Genomic DNA, 18151 nt, shown 5'->3' with positions numbered 1-18151 from the left:
CTGAAGAGGAACCCTTCGATTGCAGGGTCTTGATGCCCTCGTCTTGGAATAGAAGTGGACTAGAAGAGAACCTGAAATGATGAATCAGAGTGGTGAGTCTACAGGGGACAGCGACAAAGAGAAGGTGAATATTCAAGCCTGAGCTATTTTTTTTTTTTTTTAGCAAACAACCGTTTTTTTTGTAAAGGTGATCCTGCAAAGCCACCCAATCACTTTTAGTGCTCCAAATGTGCTCCCCCCTCCCCCATCATGGCCTGCAGTGTTTCCTGGGATCTCCTGTTCCTCCAGAGAGCCCAGGACCACAGTAAATGGTTGGAGTGGCTCCTCACAGAGGAGCTGGAGGAACATCCATTCCACCATCTCCTCTGTGATGAAGGATTCTGGAAGCAATGAGGATTTTGTCATTTCTGGTTTCTGAACTGTCATTCCTGGGCTGTTACAGCCACTGAAGCAGGTAACCAAGCATGACCTGTGAGGATTGGACCTAGAGGATTGGATCAATATTTGTTTGAACACTATAGGAGAGATTTACTACAACTAGTGCACACAAAATCTGGTGCAGCTATAACCAATCAGTTTCTATCTTCAGCGTGTTCAATTAAGATTTGACAATAAAACCTAGAAGCTGATTGGTTATCTTGCACAGCTGCACCAGATTCCGTGCGCACCAATTTTAGTAAATCTCGCCCCATCTGTCCAAAGGAGGTTACTGTAATACTTCTGCACTTCTTCTGCATTGAAAATATCTCTATATTTCTAATACAGAGGAAATAAATAGCGTGTTGCACATGCTGCTTCTTATATGGGCACAACATGTTCTGTTTTCTGGCACTGCTGATGAACAGAGCACCTTGGGTGACGTGACACCCTCTGGGGAGGCCAAGTTTCAAAGCAAACAAACCCACCAACAACTTAATTACCTACTTATTGCCAAAGTCCGAAACTGTTTAATATTCACTTTGTGCGGATGCCGTTGTCTGATCATTAATCATGTTTAGTTGCACCTGCAATTATTTTTTTCATATCTTTAATATGCCAATTTTATTGCCAAGACGTCTCTCAGGAGATTTGTAAGTGATTAAGCCCTGTTAATTGTTGCATGAATTTTCAGATTGTTTCAAAGTCAGCGTGATCAAAGCAGAAAACAAGGTTATTTTTTTTTTTTCCCCCACCGATTGAGTTGTAATATGTTTGCAGAACCTTGAATGCGCCATGTTACAGTTTTAAGGCATTTCTGAAAGCTTCAGAGGAATCGGAGACGGCATGGCTTGGAAGTTTATTTCTTGCGGAGCCAAAAGAAGTGCTTAATAATGAGCCTGTGGTCATTTGAAAGCCAGGCTCATTAAACAGCAACGCAACCCAAAGTGATCAATTTGGAACAGAACCCACTTCACTACCTTCAGCACTGTGCAAAAAAACTAAGAATAATCTTCAAATCCCCCTGGCGTTACTGTGATAAGTTGAACATGGCCCGTGGTGTAACTACAGGGGTCACAGGGGTCTCAATTTCAAACCAGGTCTATTCTCCAGGGCCCCCGTTCAGCACCCCTGTACACCTGCAGAGGAGGGGCAGTGGCATATAGAGGAACAAATCCTCTCCATTTTCCTTCTGCACCTGCTGAAAGCCAACTTCTCCTCCTCTCCCTCCTTCACGTATTCAGTGGCTGCAGGAGGAAAATGGAGGGGATCATTTCCTCTATATGCCACCCCTCCTATCCAGTTCATGCTGCCTCTGGGCGAACTGTAAACATATTTCTGAAATCAAAGACTGTGTGTCTTATTAGTATATCAATTCGAAATGATGCTGTTTTTTAAGCTAAAGGAGATTTTACGATTGGTTTTAATTGCTTGCCGACCAGCCACCGTCATTATACTGCGGCAGGTTGGCACGGCTACACAAATCGCCGTAGGTGTACATTGGCCACTTTAATAGTGATGGGGGGGGCGCGCAGAACATTCCCCCCACAGTTATGCCGCGTACACACAAGCGTACTTTTTGACCGGACTGTTCCGACGGTCTATCCGACGGACTTTCGGCAGACTTCCGACGGACTTTCCTAACGAACGGACTTGCCTACACACGATCAAACCAAGGTCCGACGGATTTGTACGTGATGATGTACGACTGGACTAAAATAAGGAAGTTGATAGCCAGTAGCCAATAGCTGCCCTAGCGTCGGTTTTAGTCCGTCGGACTAGCATACAGACGAGCGGATTATTCGATCGGACTCGAGTCCATCGGAGAGATTTGAAACTTGTTTTATTTCTAGGTCCGTCGGACTTTTGGGGAAAAAAAGTCCGCTGGAGCCCACACACGATCGAATTGTCGGACGGGGTCCGGTCCGCCGGACCAAGTCTGCCGGAAAGTCCGCTCGTGTGTACGCTGCATTAGAAACACCTCCCTAGGGAACACATAATCCCTTGATCGCCCCCTAGTGTTAACCCCTTCTCTGCCAGTGACATTTATACAGTAATCAGTGGTTATTGTTAGCTCTGATCAGTGTATAAATGTCACTGGTCCCAAAAAAGTGTCAAAAAGGTCTGATCTGTCCACCGCAATATCGCAGTCCCACTAAAAAAAACGCAGAACGCCACCATTAGTATGTAAAAAATAAATAAATAAATAAAAAAAATACCATAAATCTATCCCCTATTTTGTAGACGCTATAACTTTTGCGCAAACCAATCAATATACGCTTATTGGGATTTTTTTTTTACCAAAAATATGTAGAAGAATACATATTGACCTAAACTGATGAAGAAATTCGTTTTTTATATTTTTTGGGAGGATTTTTATTATAACAAAAAGTAAAAAATGTTGTTTTTTTTTCAAAATGTTTGCTCTTTTTTTGTTTATAGTGCAAAAAATAAAATCCGCAGAGGTGATCAAATACCACCAAAACAAAGATCTATTTGTGGAAAAAAAGGACATAAATTTTGTTTGGGTACAGCATCGCACGGTCGCGCAATTGTCAGTTAAAGTGATGCAGTGCCGTATTGCAAAAAATGGCCTGGTCATTAGGGGTAAATCCGTCCGGGGCTGAAGTGGTTAAGCAGGCGGCATGAAGTTAAAAGGGTTAAAACACGGGGGAAATGTGCATTTATTGGTGCTGGACAGCAAGTCCTGGCTTGGTCTACAACTAGCAGTACATCGCCCGTGGTATTTCTACACTTTCTCTGCAGTATGTTTGAGGTGCACATTAATCTACTGAAAAGAAATGGACCTCTGTTGAATTGATGTTAAAATAATTCTGTTTACCTTACCTTGGCTGTTTCCAGTCTGGGCTCTGGGCACCCCTCTGTTCTCTGTATACATCACTCTACTTTGTTGCTATTGATTTTCTCTCCTCTTTGTTTTGGTTTCTTGGCTCCAACATAATAATTGAGAATGAAACAGAAAAAAAAAAATATATATATATATATAGAAAAAAAAGGTTAAAGAAAGAAATATCTAGTTCAAACTAATAATCAACTCTGACTTCCATTGAAGGATAAATAACAAGTCCTTGGAAATGTACAATATCAGGACTCCAAGTCTAATGCACCAATGCTTTATACTTCCTTAAAGGGAAAGAGTATCCAAAGTAGACGATTCCGATAGATGCCACTGTGTTGAGTCACAGACTGGGTTCTCGATCTTGTTTAGGTCAATATGTATTCTAATACATATTTTTGGTAAAAAAAAAAAAAAAAAATCGCAATAAGTTTGTATTTTATTGGTTTGCGCAAAAGTTTAATGCCCCGTACACACGGTCGGATTTTCCGACGGAAAATGTGTGATAGGACCTTGTTTCGAAAATTCCGACCGAGTGTAGGCTCCATCACACATTTTCCATTGGATTTTCCGACACACAAAATATGAGAGCAGGTTACAAAATTTTCCGACAACAAAATCCGTTGTCGGAAATTCCGATCGTGTGTACACAAATCCGACGGACAAAGTGCCACGCATGTTCAGAATAAATAAAGAGATGAAAGCTATTGGCCACTGCCCCGTTTATAGTCCCGACGTATGTGTTTTACATCACCGCGTTCAGAACGATCGGATTTTCCAACAACTTTGTGTGACCGTGTGTATGCAAGACAAGTTTGAACCAACATCCGTCGGAAAAAATCCTAGGATTTTGTTGTCGGAATGTCCGAACAAAGTCCGACCGTGTGTACGGGGCAATAGTGTCTACAAAAAAGGGAGATACATTTATGGCATTTTTATTATTATTATTATTTTTTTTTTTTTTACTAGTGATGGTGGTGATCAGCTATTTCTAGCGGGACTGCGACATTGCGGTGGGCAGATCGGACACTTTTGACACTTTTTTGGGACCAGTGACATTTATACAGCGATCAGTGCTAAAAAAAAAATGCACAGTATAAATGACACTGGCAGGGAAGGGGTTAACACTATCGGTGATCAAAGGGTTAAATGTTTTCCCTAGGGAGGTGTTTCTAACTGTGGGGGGAGTTTCCTGACTGGAGGGGAGAGAGATCGCTGTTCCTGATCACTAGGAACAGACGATCTCTCTCTCCTCCCCTGACAGAACGGGGATCTGTTTGTTTATATTAACAGATCCCCGTTCTGGCTCTCTGTGGAGCGTTCTCGGGTGGCCGGCGGACATCGCGGCCGCCGGTAACACGCGTCGGCTCCGGCTCAGTATCTATTGCGTGTATCTATTGCACGAACCAACGTACAGCTACGGCGATTCAAGCAATAGAGCCAACCTTCCGCAGTGTAATGACGGCGGCTGGTCGGCAAGTGGTTAATGTATATGTGCATCCGCAGGGCCAATGGACCTCATAGTCATATTAAACCCTCAATTCTTAAAGAGGAAGTAAACCCTCTCTACAAAAAAAAAAAATACACCCTGCAGGACAAAGGCATAATAAGCTAGTATGCATAGCATACTAGCTCATTATGAATTACTTACCTGAGATCGAAGCCCCCGAAGCGACCCTCGTTTACCCCCTCCGTCGCTGGAGTGACTTCCGGGTATCGCTGCTCCGGTGCTGTGACTAGGCGGAGAAGCGATGACGTCACTCCGGCGCATGCGCACGGGAGCTGTCAGTGACGGCATGATCGCCTTCACTAACGGCATGCTCAGTGCGCCTGCGCCGTTGTCTACGGTGCGCATGCCGTAGACATCGGTGCCCGTTTTTAGGAAAATATCTCCTTAACCATGTAGGTTAAGGAGATATTTCTTGCACCTACAGGTAAGCCTTAATCTAGGCTTACCTGTAGGTTAAAGTGGTCTGTAAGGGTTTACAACCACTTTAAGCACTTTCAGCAGCTAACTTATTCACCCACTAAGTATGTAGCTTCTTCATATTTTAACCCCTTCACGCCTAAGGGTGAAACAAATCTTAATGCCTGAACACAATTTTGCAAGTTTGACATATGTTAGTTAAATGGTAATGGATAGCCACTGATCACCACCATTACTAGTAAAAAATGAATAAATAAAAATATCCCATGCTTTGTAGATTTTATAACTTTTGCACAAACAAATCAATATACAGCTATTGGGATTTGTTTTTACTAACAACATGTAGCAGAGTACATATTGGCGTAAATTGAAGAAATTAGATTTTTTAAATTTTTTTCTTGATATGTTTTATAGCAGAAAGTAAAAAATATTGTTTTTTTTTTTTTTTTTTCAAATTGTCTGTTTTTTTTTCTTGTTTATAGCATGAAAAATAAAAGTACAGTGTTGCACGACTACGTAATTGTCAGTTAAAGTATCGCAAAAAATGGTCTGGTCATAAATGGGGTAAATACCATTCAGACATGGAGCTGTGGTTCGGCCCTGCCCCCTCTCTCTCCTATATAGCTAATTGAATATGATTGACAGCATTGGGAGCCAATGGCGCCGCTGTGGTGTCTCAGCCAATCAGGAGGGAGAGTCCTGGGCGGCCGAGGGAATCATGGACATCGCAGGATAGAGATGGGGCTCCGTTAAGTATTAGGGGACTGCTTCACACAGAAGGCTTTTTATCTTAAAGTGGATGTAAACCACAATTTTTCTGTTAGGATGTCATTTCATCTGTGCCCTGTCTTGCCACGAAGAGTTAATCCAGCTCTGAGCTTTCTTCAGTAGGATAAAAACAGACACACAGAGAAATAGGTGTCCGTTCTTCCCCCTTACTGTGAGGAACAGGGGATTTCCTTATCTCATGCACGAGTGTGAGAGAGGCATTCTGTGTACTTCACATCCCCCCTCCTTTCTTCTCCAGCTCTCCCAGGATTGGCTGCTCCACACCTGATTTGCCATGTTGAAGTCATGTGGTGACTTTCCTGGGTTTTGACTGGATGTTAGTGATCATGGGGCATAATCCACGAGACCAGCAGAAGTTCAGTGTAAGAAATATCAATGCCTGGCCAAGGGGTGTGTAGAGGAGGGTGGAGAATCTACTGACATCACGACTCCACCCACCGAACCCTAGACAACAGACCTGCCCACAGAACCCGGAGTATTGCAGGGCTCCAAATAGCTAAAGGGGAGATATTTGACAGGTAGGGATACATGCAGTAGGCATGTATATCCTTATAGATCAGCACTATGGAAGTAATTTAGAAATGATGAGAGTGGGTTTACATCCACTTTAACATTAGTGTTTTTTTTTTTTTTTTAATTTATGAAAGTGTTTTTTTTTTCAAAAAAAATTCATGTTTGGAAAATTGCTGCTCAAGTACAGTGTGACATAAAAAATTGCAACGATTGATGAATAACGATCTCAAAATACTAACCAAAATCATGGCCAATAGACTTTCAGAATTTATAGGGGGCTACATCCACAAGGACCAGGCAGGGTTCACCCGGGGAGGCAGGGACCCGATCAGATCCTCAGAGCGGTAGATGTCATCTCCCTACTGAAATAGAAATGGGATGGAGAGCTCTCCCAGGAAGGATTCCTTTTATCTGTGGATCTACAAAAAGCGCTCGATATCGTAGAGGTGCCCTATCTCTTTGAAGTGCTATATAGATGGGGGTTTGACCCAAATTTCATACAGCTATTAAGGAACTTATACTCCGCCCAAGTGCTCAAGTCAAACTCCAGGGTCACTACTCAATCCCTTTCTCAATACATAGAGGTACGAGGCAGGGATGCCACCTTTCCCCCATTATATTTGCCATAGCGATTGACCTTATATAACCCTAGCTACGTCTATAAGGAATCACCCTGACATGCACGGAGTTAAATGTGAACCCCGTGTCCATAAATGCGCCTTATTGCTGATGATCTACTGCTCTTCATTACCTTCCCCCTCATATCCACTTCCAATATTTTTAAACTCCTCCAGGATTTCGGCAAGGTCTTCGGGATTAAAAGTCAACACGGCCAAATCAGTAGCTCTAAACATCATCACCCCAATACTAAGTCGAGAGTTTCAAAAACCACTTCGCTTTTACCTGGGAACCTCGTTTGCTCCCCTATTTAGGCATCAAACTGACAGCTAGTATTGACCAATTATACAACGCCAACTACCCTCCCATGTATAAAAAGCTAAAGGAGGATCTACAATATCAGTTTGGGGTCGGGGGAATTTGTCCTGGATAGGTAAAATAAACCCAGTGAAAATGACCCTCTTCCCGAGAATTTTATATTTATTCCGATCCCTGCCCATCCCAATAACTAGATTAATTTGGGGAAATAAGGGACATCGCTGCCCTAACAGTGTGCTCCTTAGAAGATGCACACAAGGAGGAATGGGCCTGCCGGACCTCTGAAGATACTACCAAGATACCACCAAGCTTATCACAGTTCTCGATCATAAACTCTCAGGGTAATAGGCCGGATTGGGTAGACATGGAGAGGCAAGCTATCCCAATGCACACTATTGACTACCTAGCTTGGATCCCCCGTCAAAACAGACCCCCCCATAATGGCTCCTACTCTATCGCACTCCATGACCCTTAGTGACTTCCTATACAAATCCCCCTACCTAATATCGGATACTCACCCCTTAGCACATATTTTTCACAACCCCAGCTTTCCCTAAGGCCAGGATATTGGGGCGTTTCAGTGGTGGACCAATAAGGGGTTATTCCATATCGGTCACTTTCTCTCCTCCATGGGACCAATTACGGCAAGCCACTGTAGTAGCAAACAGGACATGCCATCCTCCAAAGGGTTCCGTCTACATGAAATTAGACATTTTATCTTCTCATTGTAAACCACAAAACCCGATCCCTTGAATGTAACAGCATACAAAAAATGGTGCTCGGCATGCATGGATCAGAGGGGAGGAATTTCTAGGATATATGCCTCACTCACGGAGAATACAGAGAAACCATCATATGCACTGGGTTGGGAACAGGATCTTAAAGTCTCTTGGGACACCAATACGTGGTACTCCAAATTCCAGAAAGCTTTTAAGGGCATAGCCAATGTCTCCCTTTTAGAGGCAAACTCCAAAATACTAACGCGGTGGTATAACGTACCCCTATGTCTGACTAAGATCTTTCTAAGCACATCCCCCTTATGCTTTAGAGGTTGTGGGTTGACTGGATCTCTATACCTTATATGGTGGGAGTGTCCTCGTTTTCGGGGACTGTGGAACAGGATATTTTCTTTAATACGTGAAGTGACCGACTTATCTGTACCAAAAACACCCAAGATTGCCCTTCTGAACAGAAACCCATTAGGATGTCCTAAGCATCTCCGGACACTCATACATTTCATTTTGCTGGGTACCAAACTCACGATAGCCCGAGCTTGGAAACAGCCTACAGTGTCCCTAGCTGCTGTTAAAAGGAAAATCTCATGGGTAAGGGTTCAAGAAAAAACAGTCAGTATACACCTGTCCACTACAGAAAAATACGACAAGATATGGGAACCCTGGAAGACCTATATACAAAAACCTACACATCCTCATTAGTAGTAAACAACCAATCTACTACTAATTAGCTCTCTGATGCCTAAAAAATCTCCTCTCCTTCTTTCTTTTCCCTTTCCTTTTCCTTCCCTTCTTCCTTCTACATTACTTTCTGTACAACCTGGTAATCCACTTGCATGACACCACATGCGAACACCAGGGGACAGTCTGTCACTGACAATACTACCATTCTAACTCTGGCAAACTTTTGGATCTGGTAGTAAAGTCAACACATAAGTTTAATAGGTGCACCGAAGACATATACCAACTTCTCACCTTCCTATTGTGTATCTCCATATTAGCCAAGAATTCGTATAGGACAGGGACTAAGTGGGGCACATAAGGTGTCAAATCTACCCACTGAATATTGAATGTTTTTATGTTTCATATATTTTGTATTATGAACCGGTGGCAAATTCTCCCTCGCCTCGACACAGTCTCATCCCACTAGACGCGTTGGGAAGAGGAAGAAAGAACTTGGAAGTTGTGGGTAGGTCGGTCATCATGAACCCCACAAGTTTCCTTCACCACTTGGTGTTCTATGCCTTCATGTGTTAAAGTTATGTATGTATAACAGACATCCATTCAGATATCTCTTGATGCTTTTGTCTTTCTTTGCAAAATCTCAATAAAAATATTGAAATATAACAAATTAAATTTAAATTAAATTTAAATTAAATTAAAAGCGACCGTCGTTTTTTTCCTAGGGTCTCTGCTAAAAAAACATACAGTATATAATATTTGAGAGTTATGAGTAGTTTTCTAGCAATAAAATTATGGTTTTTACATGTAGGAGAGGAATGCCAGAATTGGCTTGGGCTGGATCTGGTTAAAGGGAGCAAATAATAGAAATTAATTGTTAGGGTTTACTTACACTTTAAGTGACGTTAATTTTTCCTGACAAATACTACTCTTCTCTACTTCAAGGTACTTCCCGCTCAGCAAACAGTATATTTCTGTTAGTGCGTCATAAAGATTTTGGAATTTTCCTAGAAGCCATTTCCCCTGTACCTGCACCTGTTCTTTGTTCTCCATCCTATTTAACCTGTTTATTAATGATTTAGAAGCTAGAATGGAAAGCGGTAAATCAGAGTTTGTCGGTGACACATAATGATGTAGGGTTGTAAATGCAGAGAACAGTGGGCGGCATTTCAAAAAACAGCGCGACTCAGCAATAAATGTGTCATCTGTGCTTTGGTGAAAAGGAAAAAAAAATGTTTAACAGTAACTTTTTACTGACTCTTTAAAGTTTTGCTGTTCTAGTTTGGGAAGATAATACTTTCCCGTTGAAGTTAAAATACAAGCAGATGTAAATGATCACTATTTAAAGTATATCTAAAGCCCAAATCGTCTTTTTTTTTTTTTATTTATTTATTTTTAGTATTGGGTGGAGTTTGGAAGGGTTTTTCCTTTTTGAGGAAAGAATAGGTGGCGCTAGATCCCCAAGGTGGTGTTCAGTGTGTTGACACTAGGTTGGCAGCTCTCATAAAACTAAAGGGCTACCAAGGCCACTTCGGACTGTAACTAAACCTGGCCATACATGGTTATATTTTTGTTTGAATGATTGTATGAAAATTCTGAAAAATCATCCATCTGTGACTGGCCCGGAGACATGTGACGTCACACCCGCGCATGCGCGCTGGAGTCACCGGTTATGGCATGATCGTGCCCTTTCTTCAGTGCGTATGCGCCAATGACATTGGCGCAAGCATATATGGTAAATATCTCCTAAATTGTGCAAGTTTAGGAGATATTTCCAGTACCTACAGGTAAGCCTTATTATAGGGGTAAAAGTGTAAATGTGGTGTAACTAGGTTTACAACCACTTTAAAAGCATTCAAAACACCAAGATCTGTGTTTTTAAATGCTTTAGATTTTTAAAAGCTGGCGCCAATGGTTTCCGAGTAAACCAGAAGTGATGTCATGTCATTGCTTCTGGTTTACTGCTATGAACAGCAGATCTTGGCTTTTCTCGGCTGATGTGCCAGTTGGTCACTCGGGTCTCCCGGTAGGACGGGAGAGCCTGGTAGAGCCGCGGAAGGCGGCAGGAGGGGGTGGATGCCCCCTCCTGCTACATGTAATGCACGGATAGTAAGGTGCTCCGATTGCTATTACAAGAGAGCTTACCAACGGTTCTAAAAAAATGATACCGAGGCAATGCCTGCGGCCGCAGGCATCATCCGCTACAACCACCAAAAGGATGGGAAGCGGTTAACCGCTTCAGCCCCCGAAGATTTTACCCCCTTTCTGACCAGAGCACTTTTTGCAATTCGGCACTGCGTCGCTTTAACTGACAATTGACAACTGACGTTACACCAAAACAAAATTGACGTCCTTTTTTCCCACAAATAGAGCTTTCTTTTGGTGGTGTTTGATCATCTCTGCGTTTTTTTTTTTTTGCGCTATAAACAAAAAAATGACCAACAATTTTGAAAAAAAAAAGCAATATTTTTTACATTTTGATGTAATAAATATCCTCAAAAAATATATATATATATATAAAAAAAAAATTCCTCCTTTTAGGCCGATATGTACAGTATTCTTCTACATATTTTTGATAAAAAAATTGCAATAAGCGTATATTGATCGGTTTGCGCAAAAGTTATAGCATCTACAAAATAGGGGATAGATTTATAGCATTTTTATTATTATTTCTTTTATTAGTAATGGCGGTGATCTGCGATTTTTATCCGGACTGCCACATTATAGGGCGGACATATCGGACACTTTTGACACTATTTTGGGACCATTGTCATCTGTACAGCGATCAGTGCTATAAAAATGCACTGATTACTGTGTAAATGACAATGGCAGGAAACGGGGTTAAACACTAGGGGGCGATCAAGGGGTTAAGTGTGTAGTAGGGAGTAGACTTGTGCACAACAGAAAATTTAGTTTAGTTTCGGTTCGTTGTCATTCGTAAAATACATAATTTTGTTCTGTTATATTCGTTATGTGACGTTGATACGTTTTCAGATAATTCGTTAATTCTGTAGAGTGGCGATATTCGTTATACTGAATCTCGAATCATGTCGAATTAATTTGTTATATGCGCTATCATTTCGTTCGTATTAACTGAAATTCGATATTTATGTATGTATATTGATTCGTGATAATGAGTCGTAGTTTGGAAAGTCATTTGTTTATTGAATCTATTAACACACACAATGACAATATCTCTTCTCCTCTGCTCAAATACAATACAACACCCTTCTCACTCAGTTCTCAGGAATGCACTTTGCCAGTAATCCAACATCCAGCACAAAATGAATCAGCTGATTGGACTGTAAGATTTACTTTGAGCTGACCTTTTGTGTCATTAGATCTTTAACGATTAACCGAATCATGTTGAATTAATTCGTTATAACCGCTCCAATTTCTTTCGTATTAGTTGAAATTCGTTATTTTTTTATTTGGACATTCGGATGCATCTGAATTTCTGAAAGATGCAAAATTTGGCCGAATTTCGTTTTGTTACGAATTGCACAAGCCTAGTAGGGAGTGATTGTAACTGTAGGGGAGGGGGGGTGGACTACCACTAACATGACAGTGATCACTGCTCCCGATGACAAGGAGCAGTGATCTCTGTCATGCCACAAGGCAGAACAGGGAAATGCCTTCTTTACATAGGCACCTCCCCATTCTGTCGCTCCGTGACACGATCGCGGGATACCGGCGGACATCGAGTCCCGCTGGCGCAAATTAAAGGGGACGTACAGGTAAGCCCGTTTGCCCACCGCTGCCACTGCGCCGACGTATTTCGGCGTGCGGCAGTCGGCAAGTGGTTAAAGAGCCACCTCTGCCCTTCTGCCTGAGGGGCGGCACCGCCCCCCTTAATGATGCCACCCAAGGCAAACCCCTTTTTTTTTTTCGCAGTAGACACACCCCTGGTCATGGAGCAGGAGGGTATGGTGGTTAGGGACTGATATCGGTTGAGTTTTGGACCCGCACACTTTTGAGAAAAGGAACTTTTTCCACCTACACATTTCCCTTTAAGTATTTGGTTGTCCTGCATTACGGGTTTAATTTTGCTGAAAGGTAAAAGGCAGCTTTAAGTTAATAGTTGTTGACTTGGCATATCAGCAGCCATATTGACTTTCTATCAAGCCTTTGTGGGCTTGTAGGAAAGCTTTAAAAGAGATTCGCAGCAACATACCTACACAGATAGATCCAGTACATGTACCGTACACAGCAGCATTTACCTATAAATAATTACTTTTAACACTGAATGACAGAAGCAAGATTGGATGACCCAGAATCCCTATCTACTGAGAACAGAGCCTGAAGTAGCAGACTCCGGGTGAACATTGTGTTTAGGTCAGCTCTAATCTTGGTGATTTCTAAGACTCTTGTTCTTTTATGACAGCGAAGACTCTTGTATGTGTCGATGTTGAAGATTTTTGTTGTGTCACTTCACCTAACATGTGACAGATCTCTTTGTGCAATAACTTTGTTTCCTTTAAGTTCAAGCCTACATTTCAAAAGAAGTAACTTTGCAAGCTTGCAAGTTCAATTTCTTAAAATGTAACAATATTCGGCAACAGTATGTACGTAAAGTTGTATCTTTTTCCACTATCAAGCGATTCTTGATCTCTGGTTACATGGTTGTAGACATGTGCAATTCGTTTCGTTTCTAATTAGTTTTTTAACAAATTTCAAGAAAAGTGTTAATTCAGAAATATCCAAATTAACGAAAAACCTGTTTAACAAATTTTTTTTCTGAATATTCGTAAATTTGAATATTCGAAAATTCGCAAATTTGAAAATTCAGAAATTCAAAATTAGAAAGATCAGAAAACCCAAAAATTTGAAAACCCGAAAAAATAACTAACTAATAATAACTTAACTATTACTAACTATTAAATTATAGGTATTGGAGTTTCCTTTCAAACTTGGCTGTTAGTGAACATAACGAATACGAATTTATCCGAAGTTACAAATTATCCGAAATAACGTATGCCATAGCTAAACATATGGAACATAACTAATTAATAATAATAAATAATAATAAAACTTTTTTATTATTATTATTATTATGTATTATTAATTTGTTCCGATCCATTTGTTTAGATGCGGCATTCGTTATTTTGGGTAATTTGTAACTTCAGATAAATTTGTATTCGTTACGTTCACTAACAGCCAAATTTGAAAGGAAATTCCAATACCTATAATTTAATAGTTAGTTATTATTAGTTAGTTATTCTTTCTAATTTTCGAATTTTCGAATTTACAAATTTTTTAATTCACAATTTAAATATTTACGAATTGCAATCATAACGAATGACCCGAAAAAAAAAAAAAAAATTTCGGCAGTGCACATGTCTACGTGGTTGTTCCTTGGCTGACAGGTGCAATCCATGAATGATGTCATCCAATCATGATGTCTCCCCAGACTTTAAATGCTGCGTTCAAAGGTACCTCCATTGCTCCTCCAGTGAAATGGAGACACCCTAAGACAAGAAGTGTGCGACTGGCAGGATCACTAGGTAAAAATAAGGGAAAAAAAGCATTAAAAAAAATAAAAAAATAAATCCAGCCACCACATCTAATGATTGGTAAGCTGCAATATATTACATTCTTGTTTATGGGTTTAACTCCTTCAGATCTGCGCTATAGCCGAATGACGGCTATAGTGCGGATCTGCTTTACTGGGAGGGCGTCAACAGACGTCCTCCCCTTTACAAGCTGCCCACGCCCCCCTGAAGGGCACGCGCGGCGCGCACTGTGATCACCTGAGTCAATGGGACTCGGGTGATCACAGATCAAAGTAAGGGGTCAATTCCGAACCCTTACCATGTGACAGCTGATCACGTGATGTAAACAGAGGATTGATAATTGTTTTTTTTTTTCCTCTGACAGCGTCAGGAGAAAAAAAAGCAGATCACCCGCTTCTGTTGAAGGGACATCGGTCCCGAGCAATGAGAGAGGCGAAGCCACCTCATATGTGTCCACAGTGCCCATCAATCAGTGCTCACATTGCCCTCCAATCAGTGCCATCAGTGCCCACCAATCAGTGCCCACCAATCAGTGCCCACTAGTACATCAGTGCCACCTATCAATGCCCATGAGTGCCACCTATCAATGCCCATGAGTGGTGCCAATCAGTGCCACCTAGCAGTGCTGCCTATCAGTGTCACCTATCAGTGCCCATCACTGCCACACATCAGTGCCAGCTATCAGTGCCACCTATTAGTGCCCTTCAGTGCCACCTATCAATGCCCTTTAGTGCCGGCCATCAGTGCCACCTCTCAGTGCCCACCAGTGCCACCTCATTAGTGCCCACCAGTGCCGCCTATTAGTGCCCATCAGTGCCGCCTTATCAGTGCCCATCAGTGTCGCCTTATCAGTGCCCATTAGTGCAGCCTATCAGTGCCCATCTGTGTAGCCTCATCAGCGTACATCAATGAAAGAGAAAAATTACCTGTTTGCAAAATGTATTAACAAAATATAAAACAGTTTTGTATTTTTTTTTTAAATTCGGTCTTTTTTAATTTTTTTAACAAAAAAATTAAAAACCCAGAGGTGATCAAATACCACCAAAAGAAAGCTCTATTTGTGGGAAAAAATGATAAAAATTTCATTTGGGTACAGTGTTGTATGACCACGCAATTGTCGTTCAAAGAGTGACAGCGCTAAAAGCTGAAAATTGGTCTGGGCAGGAGGGAGGTTTAGGTGCCAAGTAAGCAAGTGGTTAATACCACTTTAAAGCAGTGCTCACCTCGCCCACCCCACTCATTTTTTTTTTTCATCTCACCTCTAGTGCTGCTTTCTCTTCAAAACACATATTTGCACAGTGAATTCATCGTTTGATGCAAATAGGGGTGGATCCTGACTTAATTGTCGCAATCTTGCCCAAGCCTGGATCGGCTCTGTGACCTACGCCGACAACGGGCTTTAGCCCGCTGTCTGCTGAAAATGGGTCACAGGAGTGCAGAATGAACTTTGGCTTTACACCTTTGGCTGTACTTCTCCTTTAAGCTCTCAAAATGGGGAGAAAAACATAGTTAACAAAGAAAGACAGACAGACAGACCATTATACCCCTTAAAAGTGTAGTTCTTTCCTTTAGAGAAATTGCAAAGAAAGCCAAAGTGTCAGTCAGTACAGCTTCCTACACCATCAAAAGGCACCTGGAAACTGGAGGAAACTCTGACAGGAGGAAGTCTGGCAGGCCCAAAGTCACAACAGAATCAGAAGACAAGTTTCCGAGAGTCAACAGGACAATAGCTTCAGGTGCACCCTAACACAGATAGAAGTAAGCAAGTCCCAGTTTCAACTGTGAAAAAAAGACTTCAAGCTGCAGGCTTGACAAGTCAAGTGGTTGTATGAAAGCCAATTTTAAGATGGCAAAATAAGATAAAGAAGCTTGCCTGGGCCATGAAGCAGCACCAGTGGACTACTAAAGACTGAAAGAAGGTCTTCTGGACTGATGAATCAAAATGGGAGATCTTTGGTTCATCACACAGGGTTTTTGTAGGTGAAAGCATGGTTCCTCAGCATGGTTCCTCAGTGTGTGACACCAACTGTCAAACATGGAAGAGGAAGTGTGATGGTTTGGGGCTCTTTTGCTGGATCCACAGTCAGCGACTTGTACAGAATGAGTGGCACCCTGAACCAAAACTACTACCGCAGCATTTTGTAGCTCCATGCAATACCCTCTGGAACACGCCTAGTTGGTCAGGGTCTCATCCTACAGCAAGATAATGACCCAAGACATACCTCCAGGCCGTGCCAGAACTACCTTAACCACTTGACATCCGCGCTATGGCCGAATGACGGCCACAGCGTGGACCTGAATTCCCAGGAGGCCGTCATAGGACGGCCTCTCCTGTGCGCGCGCCCTGCAGGGTGCGCACCGAGCGTGCTGTAATCACCGAGTTATTGAGACTCGGGTGATCACCGATCCGAGTAAAGGGCCGGTCCCAGCCCCTTACCATGTGATCAGCTGATAGCGTGAGTAGAAAAAAAAGCCGATCACCGGTTCAGATGCAAGGGACTAAGGTCCTGAAGTGGAAGAGGCACATCTGCCTCATCTGTGCCACCTAACAGTGCCACCTAACAGTGCCACCTAACAGTGCCCACAAGTGCCACCTAACAGTGCCCATAAGTGCCACCTATCAATGCCCACAAATGCCAGCTATCAATGCCCACCAGTAGTGCCAATCAGTGCCACCTAGCAGTGCTGCCTATCAGTGTAACTGATCAGTGCCCATTATTGCCACCCATCAATGCCCATCACTGCCACCCATCAGTACCCATCACTGCCGCCTATCAGTGCCCATCAGTGCCGCCTCATCAGCGTACATCAATGAAGGAGAAAAATTACTTGCGACATTGCGGCGCACAATTCGGACACTTAGTGATACTATTGACACTTTTTTGGGAACCAGTGGCACCAATCCAATACAGTGATCAGTGCTAACAATATGCACTGTTACTGTACTAATGACACTGGCTGGGAAGGGGTTAACAACAGGGACAATTAAAAGGTTAAATGTGTGTCTAAAATGTGTTTTGTTACTGTGTGGGAGATGCTTGTACTATGGGAAGGCAGAGATCCCTGTTCTTGCTTTGCAGAAACACAGGATCACTATGTTCCCTACTGACAGAACGGCAGTCTGCCTTGTTTACATAGGTAAATCATTGTTCTGCTTGTGTCCTGAACAATCTGTGGGTCCCGGCAGAAATTGAGTCCGCCGAACCTGCTGATTGGCTCCCACTGTGTCCAATCACAACGAGAGCGGGTCGCAGGCAGCCCCTGTGCACGGTGATATAAAAAGGAAACTGCGCTGGCCCAAAAATAAATATGTGTAGACAATATAACGAGTAGCAGCTAACACACAGACAAACCAAGTCACAGCAGATATATGTAAAATAAGTGCAGCGCTACACCATAACCAAAAATCATGTGAATACCAAAAAATAACACAAGTGAAACTGTGCGTAGTATAATAACTGGCAATAAGGTGAATCAACACATATAATATAGTAACTAATAATGAAGTGAATCAACACAGAAACCACTGAAATAAGCATAAATGTCTATAATGTCATATGCTAAACTCTGTAACCAGAGTCCATGAATAAAGATGAAAGGAGTCTTCTCAGACAGTGGGAGTGCTTAAACACAGGATGTTGACTTGAAACTGAACTGCACGGCAATCACAGGTAATGCGTCATAAACGTCTAAGGTTGGACACTCTTACCGAATGTTGTGGGACATATCTGCCATATAGCAGTACGTCTGTCAGAGCCTGTGGAGGTAGCCTCCCGTGGAATCC

The sequence above is a fragment of the Aquarana catesbeiana genome, linkage group LG11 (assembly GCF_042186555.1).
Source record: "Aquarana catesbeiana isolate 2022-GZ linkage group LG11, ASM4218655v1, whole genome shotgun sequence".
Classification (NCBI taxonomy): Eukaryota; Metazoa; Chordata; class Amphibia; order Anura; family Ranidae; genus Aquarana; species Aquarana catesbeiana.
The sequence above is the reverse complement of the archived record's forward strand: the minus strand, read 5'-3'. Positions refer to the sequence as shown.